Source organism: Triticum dicoccoides, chromosome 7A (assembly GCF_002162155.2).
Source record: "Triticum dicoccoides isolate Atlit2015 ecotype Zavitan chromosome 7A, WEW_v2.0, whole genome shotgun sequence".
Lineage (NCBI taxonomy): Eukaryota > Viridiplantae > Streptophyta > Magnoliopsida > Poales > Poaceae > Triticum > Triticum dicoccoides.
This window is the reverse complement of record NC_041392.1, coordinates 234,664,647-234,690,483: the sequence shown is the minus strand read 5'-3', so window position 1 is coordinate 234,690,483 and position 25,837 is coordinate 234,664,647.

Here is a 25,837-nt window from a genome sequence, read left to right as displayed (position 1 = left end):
ACATACGACGGCATCGCTATGCAGTAGCCAAACGAAACGTTAGTACCAATTCACAGACAATACATAAGCAATATATAAGTATGCAACAGAACAATCGGAAGAGAAAAGCAAGACATTAATAGCATCTATTACATCTAAGTTGAATGACTCTCGAAACCAAAGAGACATACTACAAGTTCATTAAAGTTTAATTACAACATGAGCCAATCGATGTTTCAGAACTAGACACAGCATCACTGCTTTCGACTCGGCTCAAGGGACCGGAGTGTGGATGAAGCCGCCGTCTATAGTGGGAGTCATGAAATAACGGTCGTTGTTAGCCTGCATTTGTAGCATTGTGTCGATGTCACTGTTGAACGGTTGATTTCTGAGGTAGAACTGCCCCGAGGTACGAAGGACATCTTGATGGATGATTTCCGCAAACTCCGACTGGATGCGAAAGAATTCTTGTCTGATGTCCGCGTCCTGGATTGCTGACACGCTCGCAGCCCAATCTTTGAGTTTACTCGGTAGCAGAAGTTGATGATGGTCCCATACGATCGCCCGCATGTGATGGATGGCGTAGTAGGCACCCTTCTGACCGCCAAGCGGCTGCTTGACGCAGCAGAACATCGTATTGTGGGAGAACACGTGCTTGCCGTACTTACGAATAGGCCTGGTGAAGGTGCCTCCAGATTTGATGTAGCCGGGGAGAACATCATCAAGAACCTTCTTGACATTTGTGTAGTCTACGTTCGACTGACGGTCCGGGTCGAAATACGTGGCCATGGAATATTTGGGGCTTAGGAGGATGAGCGTGCAATGTGTGTCACTGCAGAAAACACGGACTGTTAAAAGAAAAACGATCGAAATCTAAGAATTCATATGTTACGGGGCGGTTGAGGGGAGGACTTACTCGGGAAAGTAAGGCACGAGGAAGTTATCCTTATCTTGGTTTGCCAGAATGACGCCTTCGAGGTAAGAAGTCGCGACTTGCCGGTCCCCCGCGCTGCCCAAGATCTTGGCACGCATGTAGAATGGGTCGACTATCACGATGTCCGGGGTCTTGTCGCGAATGATCTGCATCTCCATACTCAGCGAAAATAGCCGAACGAAGGTGTAGTGCAGCGGATGAAGGTTCAACATAGCGTGGATGTCATCAAACCGAAGGACGATCGTACCCCTGATGGAGTTATCCACAAAGCCCTTGCCCTCTGGCACCTTGGCCGCGAAAACAGGGTATGCCACATCCTTCTCTCAGAGACGCCGCTTCTCCAAAGAAAGAACACTGTCATGCAGACTCCGCATAGCACCGGTTGCAGCATCGAGCATATTTCTCGGTAGCATCGGCCTGCCCGCCACATGCACCCTCCTCGAGATATCCTTAGGTGAAGGTGACCTGTCCTGAGCACGGATCATACTCGGTGCCGGCTGGCCTGCACCCTTGTTAGTCTTTCTTTTGCGTGCCTTCTTCTTCTCCTGTAATGGGATCGATTTCTGCTCAAATACCGCCTTCTTGAGTGTGTTGGGGCTGATAATATTTCGCACCTCGCCTATCTGAGGCTCGGTGAAGTCGGCAGCTGGAGGCGTCTCCTGAGAGCTAAACGGCAGACGACGCCTGTTGCAACTTGGCTTCTCCGCGGTACCAGCTAGATCGCGCACGTCTTTTGTTGGGTTGGGTTCTTGAGAAGGAGGCCCCATGAAGTCGCCACCGTACCCATGATCGGCAAAGTACTGATCGACGTTGGCAAATGTATCATCGTCGTCGTCGTTCTGATCCTGTGCCATATGCATGTTTGGATCCAGTGGCATAGGGATGTCCGGCACCGTTGCGGCGGTCTTGCCATGGGGCCGACTTGGCGCCGGCACGACTGGCGGTGTTGTATTTGGGGTGGTGTCCCCCACCCCCAAACAAATCTGGCTCTTCGGCCAAAGTAGGGGCCAGCTCAGGCAGGCGCTGAGGGTCATCACGTCATCATCGTCGGCCCCGACAGGTCGAATCGGAGGTAACAACTCGTCGCAGCCTGGCAGCACCCGAACCAGTTGAACCCTAAACAAGTTGGGTGGCATCTGGGTACCGTGGAACAAGGGGTTGCCCGGTTGAACGATTTTGCCCTTGGCGACATCGACCAACTCGTTGTTCACGAAGTGCAGGAGAGTGCACGGAACATCGGCGGCGCCCTGCGAAAACATGTAGGGCGTCAAGGATGCCCAGTCAAAGGCAAGGAGATGAAGTCCTCGGCCGAGAGAGGCTTAATTAGTTACCGTGATGATGGCGTCGAGCTCGGCTAATGTCGAGGCACCGCCAACGGCGGGCGTGCAGTTGACGGAGGGGCCGCTTGCTGCAGAGGTGCAGGCCGGTGTACACCCGGGTGCATTAAGCTCCCGTGCCGGTGCCGGAGACACCAATGGCCCCACCATCGCGTTCTGCGAGTTGCTGGTCGTGAAGCTAGGAATCGGGGGCGGCCCCTGTTGGCTGCCCGCAATCCACGCACTAATCCCCTGGATCAAGGTAGGCACAATGGCGGTGATCGTCGCTCCGAGTTGTTGTTGCACTTGCTCTTGGACAATCTCCGGAATCCGCGCCACCTGTGCCCTGAGTTCTTGAACCTCGCGTGCCTGGCTTTCCGAGCTGGTCTTTTTCTCCTTTCGCCCACCAGTGTTATAGTATGACGACCATTTTGTCGACAAGCCTTTGCCGGCCACACGACCAGCTGACGTCGGCTTACTGAGCTTATCCTTGTTCTTCATTACATTCAACGCCCTATTTAGAGTGGTGTCCCAAGGGTTGCTCTTAGTCGACCCCGCGCTACTGCTTTCAGTCGCCTACGGAAGGAATGTGAACCATTTAGAAATTTGGCTTCATTAATTAGAATGCGACCATATGGAGCTAATTACGCGGGGCTGTATTCCTTACCAGAACAAGCTCAAGCGCCCTGGTCTTCAGATCCGTGGTAAGCTCCTTTGTTTTTGGGTCCTTCTTGTACCGGGCCCTGACAAAGTTCCTGGTCTGCTTGTCACCATATTTATCGAAGAGGGGCGGAAGGCCTTGCTAAGCACGGTCCGCCTCCTCCTTGTCCCATATAGGCTCCGCCACTCTGTAACCGCCGGGACCGAGTGTGTGTTCCCCTAAGTTCAGCTCCCGCATTTCTTTCCCCCACTTACTTGATTCGGAGTTTGCGGTGCTCGAGCAATTGATCTTGAAGTCGTTGTAGTCATCTTCGGTGATCGAAGGATTTTTCTCTTTGATCTTCTCATAACTCTCACCTTTCTCGATCATTCTCTTCACATTGCTTTTCCAAGTAGACAGGGCCTTGCTCATCTTCGTGAGGGCAGCATTGTTCACTTTATTCCCTTTGAGGCTTGTGTTTTCAAATTTAGCGGGGAACTTGTATCGTTCGAGTAGCTTCGTGAAGAGGAGGTTGCGCAAATTCCCTCGGTTAGGATGCCTCAGGTTCTCGGTGTTGATCGAGACGGTGCTCCGGAGAATGCACCCGAGCTGAAGCGAGTACCCCTTGACTATTCGTTCGGGCGCCGTTGGATTCCCGTCGGAGTCCACTTCAGTAACTTCCTCCTTGAGGGTGCGGAGCACGGTCGGGCGCCGGTCCTTCCGTTGCCTCTTCGGTTGGCTGCCATCTGTGCATGCGCCGCCATCATCAGTGGTGGCATCCTCGGCGGCACCATCAGTGGTGGCATCAGTGGGGTCATCCTCGGTGGTACCATCAGTGGTCTCAGGATTGGTGGGGAAGGCGGCATCCTCATACAAGTGAGGTTGTTCCTCCATCTCCTGGGACAGCTTCTAGAATGCCTTGACGCCCGAACCCTCGGCCTCATCGTTGTTGGCCATGTTTCTCTCTAAATAGGAACAAAGTTTGGTCAAAAAGTTGGTTATTGTCAAGGAACAAGATCATGGTCTCATCATTTAGGGTTTGTCGACACCGAGGCATCCCAAAAGCTAAGCTTTTATCATTGAGGGTTTTTCGACGCCGAGGCACCCTAAAAGCCTAAGCTTTCATCATTTCGGTTTTTATCGACACCGAGGCACCCTAAAAGCCATCCATTAGTCACAAGTACGCCGGGGCACTTGATCCTACTTAATTAACTACTAAGATACCCCGGCCCATGCATTAGTCACAAGTACCCCATATGTCCTATTTTTAGCAAAGTCATGCTAAAATTCACGGAAAATTTCAGCATGACCTTTGCTGAAAATAGGACATATGGAGTACCCGAATTTGCCGGAACGGAAGTTAATCGACATTCCGGCAAACTCAAGGGCCTCTCGGGTGGACAAGGCAAAAAAGGCCTCCATCACAACATGGAAAATACATTGGCATGTGAAGAGGTGAAACAATATATGCATCTCCAAGCAGTATCATTCAACATTTTGGACAAAACACTACAAGCAACTGTACAGGCCAATGCATATAGGAAAAGTGAGGGGTTGAACTTCATTTTTTTTCAGGTTTTCTTGGGTGTATGAGGTCTGCTCTAATTTGTTTTGAAAAGTGAACCTGCTGTACTGGCCAATGCATATAGGAAAAGTGAACCTGCTGTACAGGCCAATGCATATAGGAAAATTAAGTCATGGAGAGTTGTTCATGATGTTCCTTGCCTTTTTTTGTTGAACAAACTTGATGCTTAAATGTTGGGTCTGAACATCAAGGATTACTTTGTACTAGTTTACAGAGACGGGGCAGAACAGTTACTTGTTGTATATATATTGCAATGTTTCTCCAATTTATCAGCTCTCAGTCATAGTAGTACAATATAATTGGTGTATTTATGGGTCCACTTAGCATGAAGGAGCTTGATCAAATTGAGAATCAAACAGAAATATCGTCAAGCATATCAGGTCAAAGAAGGCAAAAAACTTGTTACATAAGGTAAGGTTCAACAGCTTCAGAGCTTTTTCTGTGATACAAATACTGCTTCAGTTTAAGAACATGTCTTAGTTTTGAATTCTCTTAGATACAAATACTACTTCAGAGCATCAACACAAGTTGGGATACACAGCTAGATAGATGCACATGAACATAAATGAATTCAGATCTAAAAAACTCATACGAAATTCGTTTTGTAGGAATTCGTTTACTCCCTACGCACACTCTATCAGTATAACAAACTTCCAACTAAACAAAGAAAGAAACTATGGGTGTTGGTAGCAAGAAACAATGCAACCACCTGAAAACTTCTTATGTTTCAGTCAATCATCACAACCAATATGATTTGCTTGGAGATTCAGAGCACAACCATGATACTGAGGATATCAAAGTGGTGGAGACATTGACTGCAATAAAGAACAATTTCAGTTGCCCGTGCTGATAAGCACTCCCTTCCATCGCATGAGGTTGATTCAGATAAAACAACATCACCGGATAAAATCTCAGTTGCCTGTGAGAACAAGCTCTTCTTATTTAGAGCAGTGACTCAAGATCTTAATTGTGACCATTCCAGCTATGCAGGTTTATCTCAAAACAACACTAAAGGGCAGCCCCAGTGCATGTAGCTCCTGCTTGCGCAGGGTCTGCGGTATCTCAAAACAACACTGCAAGATAAAATTATACATCTGAAGATGACTAAAAGAGAACTTTTCTGCCTCCTTAGATCTATCAAACGAAAAAGTGTACAAAATGGGCTGTCTTTGAGTGGAATGCATTTTGTCAAGGTAAAACAATCCAAGGTAAACCAGATATAAAGTTGTATTCCTTTATGCTGATCTTGACCATCAAAACTACTCCTCGAAAACAATTATAATGACCTGGTGTTTATAGTGATTCCATCAGGACTCATGCATAAGCTACTCATAGTGTACAAGCTGATTTCTCTTGCTAACCCCATTCTCTTTAAAAGGCAACCGAAACAAACAAGACAAGAAACACAATTATGTTCCTGAGCTTTCTTAGTTTTCCCATGAGCACAAGAAATGAGACACTACTAAATCAAACAAGAATTAGCAATTGTCATAATGAACATGAAGCAATAGACAAGTCCAGGTGGTGGTGGAGCTCATGGGGGCGGTGGTGTGGACGGGGCGACGAGGTGGGGCGACGAGGTCCGGGTGGTGGTGGTGCGACGAGGTCCAGGAGGCGACGAGGTCCGGGTGGTGGTGGTGCTCCGAGGAGACGAGGAGAGCGGCGCCGAGGAGACGAGGACGACGGGGCGGCGGGGCAGCGGCGTCGGGAGAGGAGAGGGCGGCGTCGCTGCGTCGGGGCGTCGGGGCGGAGACGAGGACGACGGGGCAGCGTCGAGGCGGCGGGGCAGCGGCGTCGGGAGAGGAGAGGGGAAGGGGATCGAGGGCGAGGACAAGGGAGAGAGAGGGGATAGGTTTGGGCCGGGGATAGGAGAGGGGAAGGGGATCGAGGGCGAGGGCACAATACTAATGGCGCACCACCCCTCGGTGCGCCATAAGTACATCCATACTAATGGCGCACCTCACCCTGGCACGCCATTAGTATTTTTTTTTGATTTCTGCTCGAGCCAACAGGTTATCTTCCACCTGACCTGATCCACACCAAGTTCCCTCTACTAGCTCGACTGGTCAGTAGCCAGTTCTCACACCAGGAGGTCCTGGGTTCAATTCCCAGGCTCCACAATTTTTTTTATGCATTTAAAATGCTGTTTGATATTTATTTGTGTTTAAATATGTTTAAACTTGTTTAAATCATAACAGTAATATTTTTTATAAGACAGTAATAATTTTTTTAAAATATCATCAAACAGTAATGCCGGTGGAGCGGGGGAGGGTGCGCGGGGTGCGGGGGGTCGGCGGCAGCGGTTGAGTAGGGGAGGGGTGCGGGGGGTCGGCGGCGGCGGTTGAGTAGGGGAATCGAGGGTGCGGGGGGTCGGCGGCGGCGGACGGTGGACCGGGGGGTGCTCGGCGGCGAGGGGGACCGGATCTGGCGAGGTGGGATAGCGATCGAGATGGAGGGGGATCGAGATCGAGTGTCCATGAAATTTAAAAATATTCATGATAGTTCAAAAAGTGCCCATGAAATACAATCGAGAAATGAAGGCTACGATTTAAATACAATCGATCTTAGCTAGCTATCTGTTCACAATCTTCTTTCCCTTCTTTTTCGCAAATGGAGTTCTTCTGTGGAACGGACGTCCTTTAGGTAGGGTGGTCCTCCTTCTTCTTGTGGTGTATGCTGCTACTTCATCATCGTCGTCATGTTCGATCCTCGGGTCGCCGTACTTGTCGAAGTCTTGCTCATTGGCTACTCCATCCATTCCGATGATCTTCCTTTTGCCTCTCCTCACGACAACATGACTGGGCTTTGACGGGTCGGTAATGAAGAAGCATTGGTCCACTTGGGAAGCCAGTACCCATGGCTCATTTTTCGCGGTGACGTTTGCGCCCGCGGTCTTGGATTTGGCTTCGGGTATAACCATGGTGGTGAAATACCTATCTTCTTTTAGGACGCTCTTCGCCCATCTGACACGGAACATCGGGACCTTCTCTCCAGCGTAGCTCAGCTCCCAGATCTCCTCGATCCTTCCGTAGTATCTGTCATTGTCGTTACCGGTGTAGGATTCCATCGTTACCCCGGAGTTCCGATAACCATCGCTCTTCATGTCCTTGGCCTCAGTGTAGAATGTGTAGCCGTTGATAGCGTACGCCTCATAGGTCATCAGGTTGTGCTCGGCGCCCTGTGACAAGGTGAATATGAGTTGTTCTTCCGCGGAAGAATCCTCATGTAAAGGGTACGACAGAAGCTTCTGCTTGAACCAATGCGTGAAACATGAGTTGTGCTCTTTGAGTATATCTCCGTCCGTCCTCTGTTGGCCTCGGTCATTGTACGTCTTCTTAATAAAGGTTTTGTGCTCTACCACCCAAGGATCGACCATGTCTATGTGTTGTAGCGCGACTAGGTTTGCTCTTTCAAAGTCGGCGAGTCGACCCTCGAAGTCGACATGCATTTCGCGGCGACCCTCACGGTGACCCCATCCAGCGAGCCTGCCGAGGTGCCTGTTGACGGGCAGACCAACAGGTTTCTCGATGCCTAGATAATTCATGCAGTAGGAGATGCACTCTTCGGTCAGAAAGCCCCTGGCTATGCTTCCCTCTGGACGTGACATGTTGCGAACGTATCCTTTGATGACACCATTCATCCTTTCGAACGGCATCATGCTGTGCAGGAACGTCGGCCTAAGTTGGATGATATCGTCCACGATATGGACCAGCAGATGCACCATAACGTCGAAGAATGCGGGCGGGAAGTACATCTCAAGCTCGCATAGTATCACCACGATCTCTTCCTGTAGCCTTCTGAGTTGCCTCACGCCAACAGACTTCCGAGAGATGACGTCAAAAAAGTTGCATAGGCCAAATAGCATTTCACGGACGTGCGCGTCCATGATCCCACGGATTGCAACTGGAAGTATCTGCGTCATCAACACGTGACAGTCGTGAGACTTCATCCCGCTGAACTTCAGCTTCGCTGGGTCTAGGTATCTGCTTATCTTCCCCGCGTAACCGTAAGGAAGTTTTACTCCTACGAGGCAGGTGAAAAACTGCTCGATCTCCTCCTGACTTAGAGTGAAGCACGCGGGAGGGTAGTCATTTCCGGTCTTCTTGGCCTTTTTGCCTTTACGACGACTTTCCGTGTCCTGCTTCGCCTCATCATCATCATCATCATCATCATCATCATCATCATCATCATCATATATAGCGTGAAGCTCCTGCCTGATGCCCATTGATTTCAAGTCTGCCCTTGCTTTCGGCCCATCTTTGGTCCTCTCTGGCATGTTGAGCAGGGTACCAAGCAGACTCCCGCACACGTTCTTCGTGATATGCATGACATCAAGGCTGTGAGGCACATGGTGGATCTTCTAGTACGACAAGTCCCAGAAAACAAACCTCGTTTTCCATACCTTCAGCAGCGGCTCTGGCGCCTTTCGCTTCTTTCCCGGCTCTGGCGCCTTTTGCTTCTTTCCCGGCTGTGGGCAGTCTTTCCAATTTTTCAATAGCTCGTCTATTTCCTCGCCGCTCCTCGTACGCGGGCGTCCTCGTGGTTCGGTTTCACCATCGAACAGATCCTTGCGTTTTCTCCACGGGTCATCGTCGCGAAGCCACCTTCGATGTCCCATGAACACGGTTTTCGAAGACCTGGGATCTCTATCTAGCTGGCGATACATTGTGTCATCCATGCACCTGACGCATCCAGAAAATCCGTGGACCACCTGCCCCGCGACATATCCGTAACCGAGATAGTCGTGCACCGTCGTGAGCAGCGCGGCTCTCATAGGGAAATATTCTTTCTCTGTGGCGTCCCACGTATTGGTTGGCGTTTTCCACAGCGTGTCAAGCTCCTCTTTCAGCAGCCCCAGATACAGATTGATGTCGTTCCCTGGTTGTTTCGGTCCTTCAATTAGCATACTCATGTGAATGTACTTCCTCTTCATGCACAACCAGGGGGAAAGGTTGTACATCCACACAAACACAGGCCAGGTGCTATGTGTGCTTCTCTGGCTGCCAAACGGATTGACTCCATCGGCGCTCGCGCCCAGCACGATGTTCCTTGGATCGTTCCCAAATTCTGGGTCTTCAAAGTTCAACGCTTGCCACTGGCTCGCATCCTTAGGGTGACTCAGCATCTTGTCTTTTTTATCTATCTCTGGATCATTTGCGTCATCTTCTCGCTTCTTCTCCTCCCTATCCGCATGCCAACGCAGGAGCTTTGCTACCTTAGGGTCCGCGAAATACCGCTACAGACGAGGAGTGAACGGAAAGTACCACACCACTTTTCGAGGAGCTTTCTTCCTCTTCTTGTATCGAGTGACGCCGCACACCGGACATATGGTAGACTCCGCGTGCTCGTCCCGATAAATGATGCAATTTTCATGCACACATGGTATTTCACGTGCGGTAAATCCAGAGGACACACGATTTTCTTCGCCTCCTCCAAACTGGTCGGTCACTTGTTCCCCTTGGGAAGACGTTCGTGCCAAAATGACATGTTCTCGTGGAAGCATGCGTCGGTCATTTTGTGTTTTACCTTCATCTCCAGAGCCATGAGCGTTACTTTCAGGCGGGTATCCTCGGGCCTGCATCCTTCATACAATGGAGTAACCGCGTCTAACTCAAGTTGATCCATCTTGGCTTTCTCTCGGGCGGCAGCTCTTGCGTTATCCATCTGCTTGAGAAGCAGCTCTTGAATATGAGGGTCCTGCACCCAGCCCATCGATGGTCCAGCGTCGTCTGCTCCGCCGGCATCATCATCTTCATGATCATGCCCGTCGTCTGCTCCGGCATATTCCTCATCATCATGTCCTGCATCTTCTACATGATGACTGTGTACAGCATCACCGTCGTGATCATCTCCTGGGGATTCTTCGTCTTCTCGCCCGCCCGAGCCGCGGTAGTTGTCTTGCTGCCCTTCCTCATTTCTTGCCTGGCCCCCATGGATGACTTCATAGTCATCTTCATCACCTTGCCACCGATAGCCATCCATGAAACCACCCAAGAGCAGGTGGTCCCGCACCTGCCCGGATTCCGGATCCGCAATAAGGCTCTTCAGCTTGCATCTTCAACACGGACATCTTATCTCCATCTCGTTCTTTTGAAGCATCTCGGCCTTCGCGGACCTCAAAAACCTATTCACGATGCCTTCGGTCATCGTGCGGACCATGGTCGCCTGCAGGGTAGAGCAAAACGATATTTTAGAACCAAGAAAAAAATTGGCATGACTTTCCCTAAAAATAGGACCAAAAAGAATGCTTAATGCCAAAATTCTCGCCGAAACGGAAATGAATCAACATTCCGGCAAAATATTGGCGACTATCGCATTTCAAATACCGGTACACCTCCAAACACAAACACATATGCAACACCACAAACATATGCAACACCACGAACATACATAGATCTAGCTAGGCCATAAAAAGTGCATGTGCACATTGTTGTAGGGAGAACAACATAAATATAGCTTCCCCCCTTACTTACCTATCAAAACAAGGTAATTTAACCACTTAAATTGAATGAATCTATGGTGGAAATGAGGTGAAAAAGAGGAGGCACCCAAGACAAGGAGGAGGTGGAGAGAATGAAGTGGGGAGAAAGTGAGTGTGGGTAGGAGAGGCTGTCCAAAATATCTTGTTGCTGCCCACTTACTAATGGCGCACCAACTCTAAATGCGCCATTAGTAATCTAGGTTACTAATGGCGCACCTTCTGGTGGTGTGCCATTAGTAGTTTTGCAAAAAAAACATACTAATGGCGCACTGTTCCACAGTGCGCCATTACTAGTTTAAACTAGTAATGGCGCCATTACTAGTTTAAACTAGTAATGGCGCACGGTCGAATAGTGCGCCATTAGTAGTTTTGCAAAAAAAGGAATAAAAAATATAATAAAAAAACAACATTAGTGGCGCACTTTCCGACAGGTCACCATTACTAGTTACAACTAGTAATGGCGCACTGTGTCTGGATGCGCCATTAGTATGTTTGGATAGGCGCACTAGTTCAAAAAAAATTGATACTAATGGCGCACCCTGGGCCAGGTGCGCCATTAGTAGTTTCAGCTCTAATGGCATATTAGAAGGTGGTGCGCCATTAGTATATACTAATGGCGCACCGCTTGTCTGGTGCGCCATTAGTGTCAATCCCATCTATAGCCCTTTTTCTAGTAGTGTACGAAGCAACGCATAAACTAGGGTTTAAGCTTCTGTCACTCTAGCAACCCATCATCTACTTATTACTTCCCAATGCCTTCCTCTAGGCCCAAATTATGGTGAAGTGTAATGTAGTCGACGTTCACATAACACCACTAGAGGCTAGACAACATACATCTTATCAAAATATCAAACGAATACCAAATTCACATGACTACTAATAGCAAGACTTCTCCCTTGTCCTCGGGAACAAATGTAATTACTCACAAAGCATATTCATGTTCATAATCAGAGGGATAATAATATGCATATAGGATCTGAACATATGATCTTCCACCAAATAAACCAACTAGCATCAACTACAAGGAGTAATCAACACTACTAGCAACCTACTAGCACCAATCCTGGACTTTGAGACAAGAATTGGATACAAGAGATGAACTAGGGTTTGGAGATGAGATGGTCCTGGTGAAGATGTTGATGGAGATTGCTCTCTCCCGATGAGAGGAGCGTTGGTGATGACGATGGTGATGATTTCCCCCTCCCAGAGGGAAGTATCCCCGGCAGAACAGCTCTAGATTGGTTCCACCAAGGTTCCGCCTCGTGGCGGCGGAGTCTCGTCCTGAAAAGTTCCTTCCTATTTTTTTTCTCATGAAAGACTTCATATAGGAGAAGATGGACGTTGGAGAGCCACCAGGAGAGCCACCAGTGAGCAGGGTGTGGGCCCCCTGGCCTTCATATTTGGCGAGGATTTTTCTTTATTTATTTTAAGATGTTCCATGGAGTTTCAGGACTTTTGGAGTTGCACAGAATAGGTCTCTAATATTTGCTCCTTTTCCAGACTAGAATTCCAGCTGCCGGCATTCTCCCTCCTTATGTAAACCTTGTAAAATAAGAGAGAATAGCCATAAGTATTGTGACATAAAGTGAAATAACAGTCCATAATGCAATAAATATCGATATAAAAGCATGATGCAAAATGGACGTATCAACTCCCCCAAGCTTAGACCTCGCTTGTCCTCAAGCGAAAAGCCGATAACAATAAATATGTCCTCATGTTTAGAGGTAGAGGCGTCAATAAAAATAAAATATGGATATGAAGGCATCATGATTATTCTCATAACAGCAACATATATAGATTTTGTCATATGATCACTTATGTTCAAGTGATGATCTATTCACAATGCAAAAGTATAAATCATAAACCTTATTGGGCTCCGACAAACTATATCTCAGTCATTGAAGCAATTGCAATTTTTCATAACATCGGAAAGAGTCTATGTCAGAGCTAAAAAGCAAGTCCACATACTCAACTATCATTTAGTCCTCCATAATTGCTAACACTCATGCAATACTTGTGGTTACGGAGTCTTAATCGGACATAGAGAAAGATAGGGGCTTGTGGTTTTGCCCCACAACCTTTTACCTCAAGGGTAATGTCAACAATAATGGTTCATGCTCCCCTACATCCAATTAGATATATATATATATATATATCATGTTCTTTCCAACATGCTGAGCTTGCCAAAGGATAAAATGAAAAAGAAAAGGTGAAAATCACCATGACTCTTGCATAAGGTAGAAGATAATAATAAAGGATAGGCCCTTCGCAGAGGGAAGCAGAGGTTGCCATGCGCTTTTATGGTTGGATGCATAAAATCTCAATGCGAAAGAACGTCACTTTATATTGCCCCTTGTGATATGAACCTTTATTATGCAGTCCGTCGCTTTTATTACTTCCACATCACAAGATCGTATAAAGCTTATTTCTCCCACACCAATCAATCATACATATTTAGAGCAATTTTTATTGCTTTGTATCGATGACAACTTACTTGAAGGATCTTACTCAATCCATAGGTAGATATGGTGGACTCTCATGGCAAAACTGGTTTAAGGGTATCTAGAAGCACAAGTAGCATTTCTACTGGGTGCTGAGAATTTGGCTAGCATGAGGGGGAAAGGCAAGCTCAACAAGTTATAGGATCCATGACAACATACTTTATCTCAGATATAAGAAAGACATAACTCATTACGTTGTCTTCCTTGTCCAACATCAACCCTTCAGCATGTCATATTTTAATGAGTGCTCCCAATCATAAAAGATATCAATGATAATATATCTATATGTGAAACCTCTCTTTCCTTATTACTTCCTATTAATTGCAACAATGACCAAAGCTATGCCTGCCAACTCCCAACAACTTTTAATCATCATACCCTTCCTATGTGAAGCCATTACTCTCAATAAGATCAATATGAACTTTTTGTTTCTTTTTTTTCTTTTTTTTCTTTTATTCACCCAAGATCATGGCAAAATAATCAAGCCCTTGAGTCAACACTAATCTTTATTATATATAGCTCACGGACTCGATTACATAGAGATATCAAAAAGCAAAACTCAAAACTAGATCATGCCATAAACTTTATTCTACTAGATCAAGATACTACTAATAGGATCGAACTAAGAAAAATGATAAAGATAGGAGTTGTGATTGTGATACGATACTGGGGCACCTCCCCCAAGCTTGAAAGTTGCCAAGGGGAGTGCCCATACCCATGTGATTATATCTCCTTTGTCGGTGAAGAAGGTGGAGGTGACGGATAATCGCACATCGAGCGTAAGAGGTCCTCCAGCTTGCGAATAATGCCCTTGAGTGCGACAATATGCTCCTTCAACAAAATATTTTCTTGTGTGAGATACTTGTTTTGTATACGAGCTAACTCAATCATCTTGAAAGCTTCGACCTCAGTTGGGGTAAGAAGGTTATGATCAAGTTGAAGGATGTCTTTTGCTGCCGGAGCTTGATCCTCCGTGGCCTTCTTGATCCCTTCATCCTTGTTGACCCTCGTGGGTTCTTCCCTCTTCAGATCTATCTTCATTAGCCAATCATCATTGTCACCATTGTTGGAGGAGGGAGACGACATGATGCCTAGCCTGGAAAACCCTGACAGAAAATAGCTCGAAACAAGAACAGAGGAGGTTTGCGTGATACGGGAGTTAAAACCTTCAGGAGGTTATATAATGAATTTTTACCGACCAAAATATGTAACGTGCAAGAAAACGGAGTCCGGAAGGCACACGAGGTAGGGGGGGCGCGCCCAAAGGGGTAGGGTGTGCCCACCACCCTCGTGGGGCCCTCGTGTCCTTCCCGAACTGCTACTTATTTTTCTATTTTTCTAAATATTCCAAAACGTAGAAATATTGCCTAAAAAATTGTTTTGGAGTCGGTTTACTTACCGTACCACATACCTATTACTTTTTGGAGTCTAAAACGTTCTGGAAAGTGTCCCTTATGTATTCCTCCGGGGTTACAGTTTCAATAATATTGGTTTCGACATTTATGGGATTACCTGAGATATAATGTTTGATTCTTTGACCATTTACCACCTTCGGATTTGTGCCCTCGAAGTTGTTGATTTTTATGGCACCGGAACGATAGACCTCTTCGATAACATAGGGGCCTTCCCCTTTAGAGAGAGGTTTTCCTGCAAAAAATCTTAAACGAGAGTTGTATAGCAATACATAATCACCTACATTAAACTCACGCTTTTGTATCCTTTTTTCATGTCATCTTTTAACTTTTTCTTTAAACAACTTGGCATTTTCATAAGCTTGGGTTCTCCATTCATCAAGTGAGCTAATATCAAATAACCTCTTCTCACCGGCAAGTTTAAAATCATAGTTGAGTTCTTTAATAGCCCAATACGCCTTATGGTCTAGTTCGAGAGGTAAGTGACATGCTTTTCCATAAACCATTTTATACGGAGACATACCCATAGGATTATTGTATGCAGTTCTATAAGCCCATAATGCATCATCAAGTTTCTCAGACCAATTCTTTCTAGACCTATTAACAGTCTTTTGCAAAATTAATTTGAGCTCTCTATTGCTCAACTCTACTTGACCACTAGACTGAGGGTGATAAGGAGATGCAATTCTATGATTAACATCATACTTAGCAAGCATTTTACGGAAAGCACCATGAATAAAGTGTGAACCACCATCAGTCATTAAATATCTTGGGACTCCAAACCTCGGGGAAATAACTTCCTTAAGCATTTTAATAGAAGTGTTATGATCAGCACTACTAGTTGGAATAGCTTCTACCCACTTAGTAACGTAATCAACAGCGACTAGAATATGTGTGTATCCATTAGAGGCAGGAAAAGGTCCCATATAATCAAAGCCCCAAACATCAAACGGTTCAATAACAAGAGAATAATTCATAGGCATTTCTTGACGTCTACTAATATTACCAATTCTTTAACATTCATCACAAGACAAGACAAACTTATGGGGATCCTTGAAGAGAGTAGGCCAATAAAAACCAGATTGCAATACCTTATGTGCAGTTCTATCTCCAGTGTGGTGTCCTCCATAAGACTCGGAGTGACACTTGCGTAGGATCTATTCCTGTTCATGCTCAGGTACACAATGTCTAATAACACCATCTACTCCTTCTTTATAAAGATGTGGGTCATCCCAAAAGTAATGTCTTAAATCATAGAAAAACCTTTTCTTTTGTTGGTATGTGAAGCTAGGTGGTATAAATTTAGCAACAATATAATTAGCATAATCAGCATACCATGGAGTACTATGAGAAGTACTTATAACATTTAATTGTTCATCAGGAAAGCTATCATTAATAGGTATTGGGTCATCAAGAACATTCTCTAACCTAGACAAGTTGTCTGCAACGGGGTTCTCTGCTCTCTTTCTATCAACAATATTCAAATCAAATTCTTGTAGCAAGAGAACCCATCTAATAAGTCTGGGTTTAGCATCTTTCTTTTCCATAAGATATTTAATAGCAGCATGATCAGTGTGAATAGTTACTTTAGAATCAACAATATAAGGTCTGAACTTATCACAAGCAAATACAACTGCTAAAAGCTCTTTTCAGTAGTATCATAATTTCTTTGAGCATTGTCTAGAGTCTTACTAGCATAACGAATAACATTTAATTTCTTATCAACTCTTTGCCCTAGAACAGAACCTACAGCATAATCACTAGCGTCACACATAATTTCAAAGGGTAAATTCCAATCAGGTGGGCGAACAACAGGTGCAGAGACTAACGCTTTCTTAAGTATTTCAAATGATTCTACACAATCATCAACAAAGACAAATGGTATATCTTTTTGAAATAAATTAGTTAGAGGCCGGGAAATTTTTGAGAAGTCCTTAATGAACCTGCAGTAAAATCCGGCGTGACCAAGGAAACTTCTTGTACCTTTGATGTCCTTGGGACATGGAATCTTTTCAATAGCATCGACCTTGCCTTTATCAACTTTAATACCTCTTTCAGAAACTTTGTGCCCCAAGACAATACCTTCATTAACCATATAGTGGCACTTTTCCCAATTCAAGACAAGATTAGTTTCTTCACATCTCTGCAAAACTCGATCAAGATTGCTCAAGCAATCATCAAAAGAGGAACCATAGAAGGAAAAGTCGTCCATGAAAACCTCACAAATCTTTTCACAAAAGTCAGAGAATATAGCCATCATGCATCTTTGAAAGGTAGCAGGTGCATTACATAAACCAAAAGGCATACGCCTATAAGAAAAAGTACCAAAAGGGCATGTAAAAGTAGTCTTTGATTGATCTCTAGCCGACACAAGTATTTGAGAGAAGCCAGAATATCCATCTAGAAAGCAATAGTGTGTATGTTTGCATAATCTTTCTAGCATTTGATCAATAAAAGGTAAGGGGTAATGATCTTTCTTAGTAGCTTTATTTAATTTGCGGAAATCAATTACCATCCTATAACCTGTGATAATTCTTTGTGGAATCAATTCATCTTTATCATTAGGAACAACAGTAATACCTCCCTTCTTAGGGACACAATGGACAGGACTTACCCACTCATTATCAGCAATGGGATAGATTATACCTGCCTCCAGAAGCTTTAGTATTTCTTTTCTTACCACTTCTTTCATTTTAGGATTCAGACATCGTTGAGGATCACGAACTGGTTTGGCATCTGCTTCCAAATTTATTTTATGTTGACATAGAGTGGGACTAATTCCCTTAAGATCATCAAGAGTATATCCAATAGCAGCACGATGCTTCTTTAGAGTTTTCAGTAATCTTTCTTCTTCATGCTCTGAAAGGTTAGCACTAACAATAACAGGATATATCTTCTTTTCATCAAGATAAGCATATTTAAGATTATCAGGCAACGGTTTAAGCTCAAACACGAGATCACCCTTGGGTGGAGGAGGATCCCCTAAAATTTCAACAGGAAAATTGTGTTGCAGAATAGGTTCATGTTTAAAGAATACTTCATCTATTTCCCTTCTTTCATTCATGAACATATCATTTTCATGGTCTCGCAGATAATGTTCTAAGGGATCACTAGGAGGTACGACAATAGAAGCAAGACCAATAATTTCATCCTTACTAGGTAATTCTTCCTCACGATGTTGTTTACTAAATTTAGAGAAATTAAACTCATGAACCATATCATCCAAGCCAACAGTAACAACATTCTTTGTGCAATCTTAGCATTGACAGTATTTAAGAAGGGTCTACCAAATATAATGGGACAAAAGCTATCTTGTGGGGAACCAAGAACAAGAAAATCAGCAGGATATTTAGTTTTCCCACACAAGACTTCAACATCTCTAACAATTCCCATTGGTGAAATAGTATCTCTATTAGCAAGTTTAATAGTAACATCAATTTCTTCTAACTCAACAGGTGCAATGTCATGCATAATTTCTTATATAAGTCAATAGGTATTGCACTAGCACTAGCACCCATATCACATAAGCCATGATAACAATGATCCCCTATTTTAACAGAAATAACAGGCACGCCTACCACAGGTCTATGTTTATCTTTATCACAAGGTTTAGCAATTCTAGCAGTTTCACCTTCGAACTGAATAACATGCCCATCAATATTATCAGACAAGAGATCTTTAACAATAGCAATATTAGGTTCTACTTTAACTTGCTCAGGAGGTGTATAAGTTCTAATATTGCTTTTATGATCAACAGTTGAAGCTTTAGCATGATCCTTTATTCTAACAGGGAAAGGTGGTTTCTCAACATAAGAAGTAGGAACAATAGGATCATTATAAGTGACAGTCTTTTCTTCAACTTTAGTAGGTGCGGCTACTTTTACTTCTATGGGAGGATGATATTTAAACCACTTCTCCTTAGGGAGATCAACATAAGTAGCAAAAGATTCACAGAAAGAAGCTACTATCTTAGAGTCAAGTACATATTTAGTGCTAAACTTACGGAAAATATCGGTGTCCATAAAAGATTTAACACAATCAAACTTAGGTGTCATACCTGACTCCTTACCTTCGTCGAGGTCCCAATCTTCAGAGTTGCGTTTAATTCTATCCAAAAAATTCCATTTAAATTCAATAGTCTTCATCATAAAAGAGCCAGCACAAGAAGTATCGAGCATAAAAATTTTGAATGATCATTTCTCTTGAGAGCTCATGATTGGGGCATGAATATAACATTGATTTAAGCCTCCCCCAAGCTTGAGCGATGCTTTCTCCTTCGCGAGGCCAGAAATTATATATATAATTCCGATCATGATGAACAAGATGCATAGGGTAATACTTTTGATGAAATTCCAACTTCAATCTTTTATAGTCCCATGATCTCATATCATCACATAGCCTATACAATATCAATGCGTCTGCCTTCAAAGTTAAAGGGAAGACCTTCTTCTTAGCAACATCATCGGGTATACCTGCAAGCTTAAATAATCCACAAACTTCATCCACATATATTAAGTGCTCATCAGGATGCTTTGTTCCATCTCCTGTAAAAGGGTTAGCTAGCAGTTTTTCCATCATACCCGAAGGAAATTCAAAAGGAGTTTCATTTTCAATAGGTTCAGTAGGTTGAGGAGCAACTCTTTCCTCTACTAGACGGGGTGAAGATACCCCGAACAAGCCCCTCAGAGAATTACTTTCCATAGTAACAAGTCATAGTAAATTTCAGCACACTATATAAATTTTTCCTTACCAAATTCCACCTACCAAAGGCGCTACACTCCCTGGCAACGACGCCAGAAATCCTTCTTGCTACCTCTTGAGCTTGCGTTGGATTTCCACAAAGAGGAAGGGATGATGCAGCAAAGTAGCGTAAGTATTTCCCTTAGTTTTTGAGAACCAAGGTATCAATCCAGTAGGAGGCCACGCTCAAGTCCCTCGTACCTGCACAAAACGATAGCTACTCGCAACCAACGCGATTAGGGGTTGTCAATCCCTTCACGGTCACTTACAAGAGTGAGATCTGATAGATATAATATTTTTGGTATTTTTGGTACAGAGATGCAAAGTAAAAAGTAAAGGCAAAGTAAAAAAGCAAAGCAAGATTAAAGTGATGGAGTTTGATATGATGAGAATAGACCCGGGGGCCATAGGTTTCACTAGTGGCTTCTCTCAAGAGCATAAGTATTCTACGGTGGGTGAACAAATTACTGTTGAGCAATTGAAAGAACTGAGAATAGTTATGAGAATATCTAGGCATGATCATGTATATAGGCATCACGTCCGTGACAAGTAGACCGAAACAATTCCGCATCTACTACTATTACTCCACTCATTGACCGCTATCCAGCATGCATCTAGAGTATTAAGTTAAAAATAGAGTAACACCTTAAGCAAGATGACATGATGTAGAGAGATAAATTCATGCAATATGAAATAAACCCCATCTTGTTATCCTCGATGGCAATGATACAATACGTGCCTTGCTGCCCCTTCTGTCACTGGGAAAGGACACCGCAAGATTGAACCCAAAGCTAAGCACTTCTGCCTTGGCGAACTACCAATCTAGTTGGCCAAACCAAATGGATAATTCGAAGAGACTTGCAAATATAACCAATCATACATAAAAGAATTCAGAGAAGATTCAAATATTATTCATAGATAGACTTGATCATAAACCCACAATTCATCGATCTCAACAAACACACCGCAAAAAGAAGATTACATCGAATAGATCTCCACGAGAGAGGGGGAGAACTTTGTATTGAGATCCAAAAAGAGATAAGAAGCCATCTAGCTACTAACTATGGACCCGAAGGTCTAAGGTAAACTACTCACACTTCATCGGAGAGGCTATGATGATGTAGAAGCCCTCCGTGATGACGGCCCTCTCCGGTGGAGCTCCGGAACAGGCCCCAAGATGGGATCTCGTGGATACAGAAAGTTACGGCGGTGGAATTAGGTTTTTGGTTCCTGTTCTCATTGTTTGGGGGTACGTAGGTATATATAGGAGGAAGGAGTACGTCGATGGAGCACTGAGGGGCCAACAAGGCAGGGGGCGCGCCCTAGGGGGGCCCCCACCCTCGTGACCCCCTCTTTGACTCCTTGGAGTAGGGTCCAAGTCTCCCGGATCACGTTCGGTGAGAAAATCACGTTACTGAAAGTTCTATTCCGTTTGGACTCCGTTTGATATTCTGTTTCTCCGAAACACAGAAATAGGCAAAAAAACAGCAATTCTGGGATGGGCCTCCAGTTAATAGGTTAGTCCCAAAAATAATATAAAAGTGGAAAATAAAGCCCAATATATATAGTCCAAAATAGTAGATAATATAGCATGGAGCAATCAAAAATTATAGATACGTTGGAGACATATCAAATGTCAATTAGATTAATAAATGGATTATTAATAATCAGATAATTAGCCTACTAATTGGGTTTTTCTATTGCAAACGGTTATTGAGAAAACACCATGTGTGATTCATTCAATAACGCACACAGTTTCTAGGAATAAACCATGTTAGATTAACGAACAATCACACACGACATCCTCTTGAAAACTGTTTGCGTTAGGCCACCTGGCGCAAACGTTTACCTCATAAAGACTATGTGTGATGGACAGCCTTTACCGCATAGTTTCTTCTACGCACTGTGTGTGATGCGTTCAATAACGCAAACGATAAAATTGTTAATATCCTGTGCAGTGGCAACGCTATCACAAACGATTTAACGGGGAAAATTGTGTGTGATGTACCTATGAACGGAAACGTTCTCCATGGAGCGACTATGTGGGATGTACATACAAATAGAAACATTTACCGGTACTGACTGTGTGGGATGTACTTGTGACCGGAAACAATTTTGCCTGTATAATTGTATTTTTTTAGCTCTACTATACATATTTTCGTATTTGAGCGCTTGTCGGTCGCACACGACCTCATTTTGCCGAGCATGTGTGCCAGGAGGGAAGGACCCCCCTATCACCGTCACTCACTAGGCGATGGTTCCAAATGCCATCACAAAAAGGGGTTGAAATTGTTTGTATAGCACCTCTCTGTACTAGTGGCAGTAGGAACAACTGGGTCAATGTTATAAATTATGATTTCCTCTTTAGCTAGTACCGGTTCTTTAATTTCTTCTTTAACTGGTGGGTGATATTTAAACTACTTCTCCTTAGGGAGATCAACATGAGTAGCAAATGATTCACAAAAGGAGGCTACTATCTCAGAGTCAAGTCCATATTTAGTGCTAAACTTTTGAAAAGCATCGGTATTCATAAAAGATTTAACACAATCAAACTTAAGCTTAATACCTGACTCTTTACCATCTCGAGTTACCAATCTTCAGAGTTGTGCTTAATTCTCTCCAAACACTACAAAAAAAGACACACATGTGACATTTTGGGCCGAACAATTTTTTTTCTGTCATGCTTATGACAATTCTATGACGATAATTGTGACAAAACCCGGTATCATCATAGATGTGGTGGGATCCTACTTCTATGACAAAAAAATCATGACAGAAAATGGGCTTTTCGTCCTGGGTGAGCCGAAGACGCAGCTGCATGACATTCCTTGGGCCGTCCATGACCAAAAAACCATGGTAGAAGCAAGGAAAATATCAGGGAGTTCCCGGTTATGGTGGGTGGTCGAGGCCGAGCAATGCACGGAGGTTTGCGCGTTTCTCTCGTACACGTACGCGCGTGTGTGCGAGGCGTTGCGCTCTAACTGAACCCGAGCGAGGCATTGGGCTCTAACTGAACCCGAGCGATTTCACTAGCTACGTTACTGAACCCCGACCGAACCCTTGCTGTTAACTGAACCCGAGTGATTCCTTCACTACTACTGCTAACTGAAGTCGATCGATGCTACCTCTTGATGAACAGTGAGCGTTGTTGGGTGGTGGATGAATAGTTCCCGGTGGGGGGTTGGATGAACAGGACCCCGTGGTAGTACAGGCCATTGCCACTGGATGAACAGGACCCCGATCGAGCCGGTTGCGGGTGGATGAACATGACCCATGGATGGCTAGATGAACAGGACCCCATGGAGGGCTGGTTGAATAATAGTCGATGGAGGGCTGGATGAACAGTAACTCGTGGAGGGGTGGTTGAACAGCACCCCGTGGAGAGGGCTGGTAGAACAGTAGCCGGTGGAGGAGCAGTGGAGGCTGGATGAATAGGGGCCCGTGGATGAACAGTGACTGGTGCAGGCAGGAGGGGAGACGTCGTGGATGAACAGTCGCAGGTGGAGGCTAGAGGAGGTCGATGGTGGATGAACAGTAGCCCATGGAGGCAGTCGATGGTGGAGATGAATAGTATCGCATGGAGTCCTGTTTTGCGGTACGCCACACCTCTCCCGATCAACAGGACCCTGTTTCGACCGTAGGTCCAAGAGAAGTCTGTTTCCTCTGTTTTGCGTATGCCAAACCCCTCCTGATGAACAAGACCCCGTTTCAACCGTGGTCGGTCGAACACAAGGCCGTTTCCTCTATTCTGCGGTACGCCAAGCCTCGTTTTGATCGGCCATTCCATCCAAGCTGGTTGGCTCCCGATGAACACGACGACGCAGTTTCTCCATTCTGACCCAGCCATGTACACGAGCCCTGGCCGTACGTATGCGCGAGTAGGCGTTCGAGACCCCGCCCGTATGTATGTATGTGGCCGTATTTAGTTTCTTGCAACCTGGTTGTACGTACGTGTACATGCTACGTGCGCGCCTCTACTACGGCACATGCCCTTCCTTAATCGGCCATGGTTCAGCGCTGCAGCCTGCAGACAGACCGATCGACCAGTATGTACGTACAAGTTCGTGACCAGAATGACAACGCTATGTATGCTTCGACCAGGTGAGTCCCGACTGTCAGGGAGGATAAGGAGGCACTTCCTTGCGTGCGAAGATGTAGCTGGTTGTTCCCAGCAGTCAGGGGGCGAGTCATTTTTTCCCTGTAATATGGAAGCACTTCCTTGCGTGCGAAGATGTAGCTGGTCGGTCCCAGCAGTCAGGGGAAATGCTTTTTTCCGAAATACGTTGGCCCGTCTGGTGGGTCCCTGCTGTCAAGTGGAGGAATCATTATCGTAATAAGGTCGCACTTCCTTGCTGCAGCCATGGACCCAGCTGTCAGCCTCTCCATGTACAGTACTTTCCCGATGGAAGTCGTCCGTTGACCACGTCAACCACGTCACGCCGAGAGCACCAGGGCGGTGGACGATGGCGAGGCCTACGAAGGGGACGACGCGGAGCCGGGGAAGATGCAGCAGTGGATGCCCACAAAGAGAGGAGTACGAGGGTTCTCTGGTTCGGCTGTGGTGTGAGCTACCGTCACTGCCGAATAACAGGGGGTTTGGGTGAGTAGAGGGATGGTCTGGCCAACAGTGGGAGTAGTAGGGGGAGGTGAGGCCTCCGCCGCAGCACAGCCGGCCACGAGAGGCAGGAGCAGGCGGCACGACCAGCGCTGGTTTGGGCGGCTGGAGCAAGAAGACCAGAGGTTGAAGAAGCACTGCGGCCGTTGGATGGACATCATATGGTCATTGGAACTACAATCATTCATATTGACTAAGTTGACAAAGTCCTCCGTCCCCGTCAACTTAGTAGGCCCACAAGTCAGCCTCCTACTATGGTGGTTCCCCGCTAGCAGGGGAGTATTCATTTTGTGTGTGTTGACCACGCAACGCCGAGCGCATCCAAGGTGGTCGATGACGGCGAGGCCCCGGACAACGACGAGTCAGAGATGGGAAGACACGCGAGTGGAGTCGCAGACGGAAAGGTGTATGAGGGTTAACTAGTTCTGGTGCGGTGTGGCTCGGCAGTCGGTGGAGAAGAACACGAGGTGTGGAGGGATGGCCTGGCCGGTGGTGGGGTAGCACTTCACAGCGAAGCGTGCTAAGCAGAGCTGCTAGTAGCAGGAGGCGGGAGCAGGTGGTCCCGGCGGCGCTGGAGGAAGAAGACGAGAGATTGAAGATGGATGCCGGTCGTTGGATGTAAATCCAATGGCTAACGATGTCAGAATCATTTGTTGACTAAGTTGACAACGACTTGCGTTGGCTTTGACCTATTGGCCCACATTTCAGCCTCCAAAAATGTGGCACATATTCAACCCATTTTTTCAGAATTTACAATCAACTTGATCTCTTTTTTTAGAATTATAGTCCATTTGCTGGGCTGGGTGAACAAATAATGTAGTGTCCATGCGGCCCATTTTTTTTTCCTAAAAATTATAAGCCATTTGCACTTTCTCAAAATACATGATTTTGCTCGGCTGATTCTAATTATAATGTTGGGTTAGGTGCAACAATGTTATCAAAAAATAAACAGGGGCTTAGCATTTTGTTATAAATATATTTAAATAATAAGTGATTTATTATTACATTGGTCCTTAAATCTTACCAAACTTTTGTACACAATCACCATGATTTTCATTGCCTTAATGTAAAAAATCCAGGATTTTACTGTTAAGAAATTATTTTTATAAGATAATAAGATGTGGGACATTGTTTTCTTATATATTTAAGTATCTGTTAAATATATGGTGACAATAACAATAATATATAATAACATATAAAATAATTTAAATATATATAATATAATTAGAAGGGAAACATAAGTTGGACCAGGCGTTCCTATTCTTATATAGAAAAATAGAACAAACCTCCGTGTTTTCTTCAAAAAAATACATAAGTTGGGCGCCGATGTTTCAAGAAAAATAAAACCTCGGACGAGAGGTCCATAGGCCGGTCGATACATGAAGGCCCTCAAGAAAATACAAACCGGCATGTCGTGGGCTGCACATGTTAAAAAAGAAAGCCTAGACGGGGCAGCCCACAACCCAGCTGATACTTGATGCCCCAGTGATAATAAATGATACCTGCCAGCTCCCGACTTTGTTGTAAATTTATCTCCTTTAGTAACTACATTGAAGCACCTAAAAAAATGTAACTATGTTGACAAATCCGTGGGCCCCAACGTCAGTATAGCATTAGGAGGAAATATTTTTTCA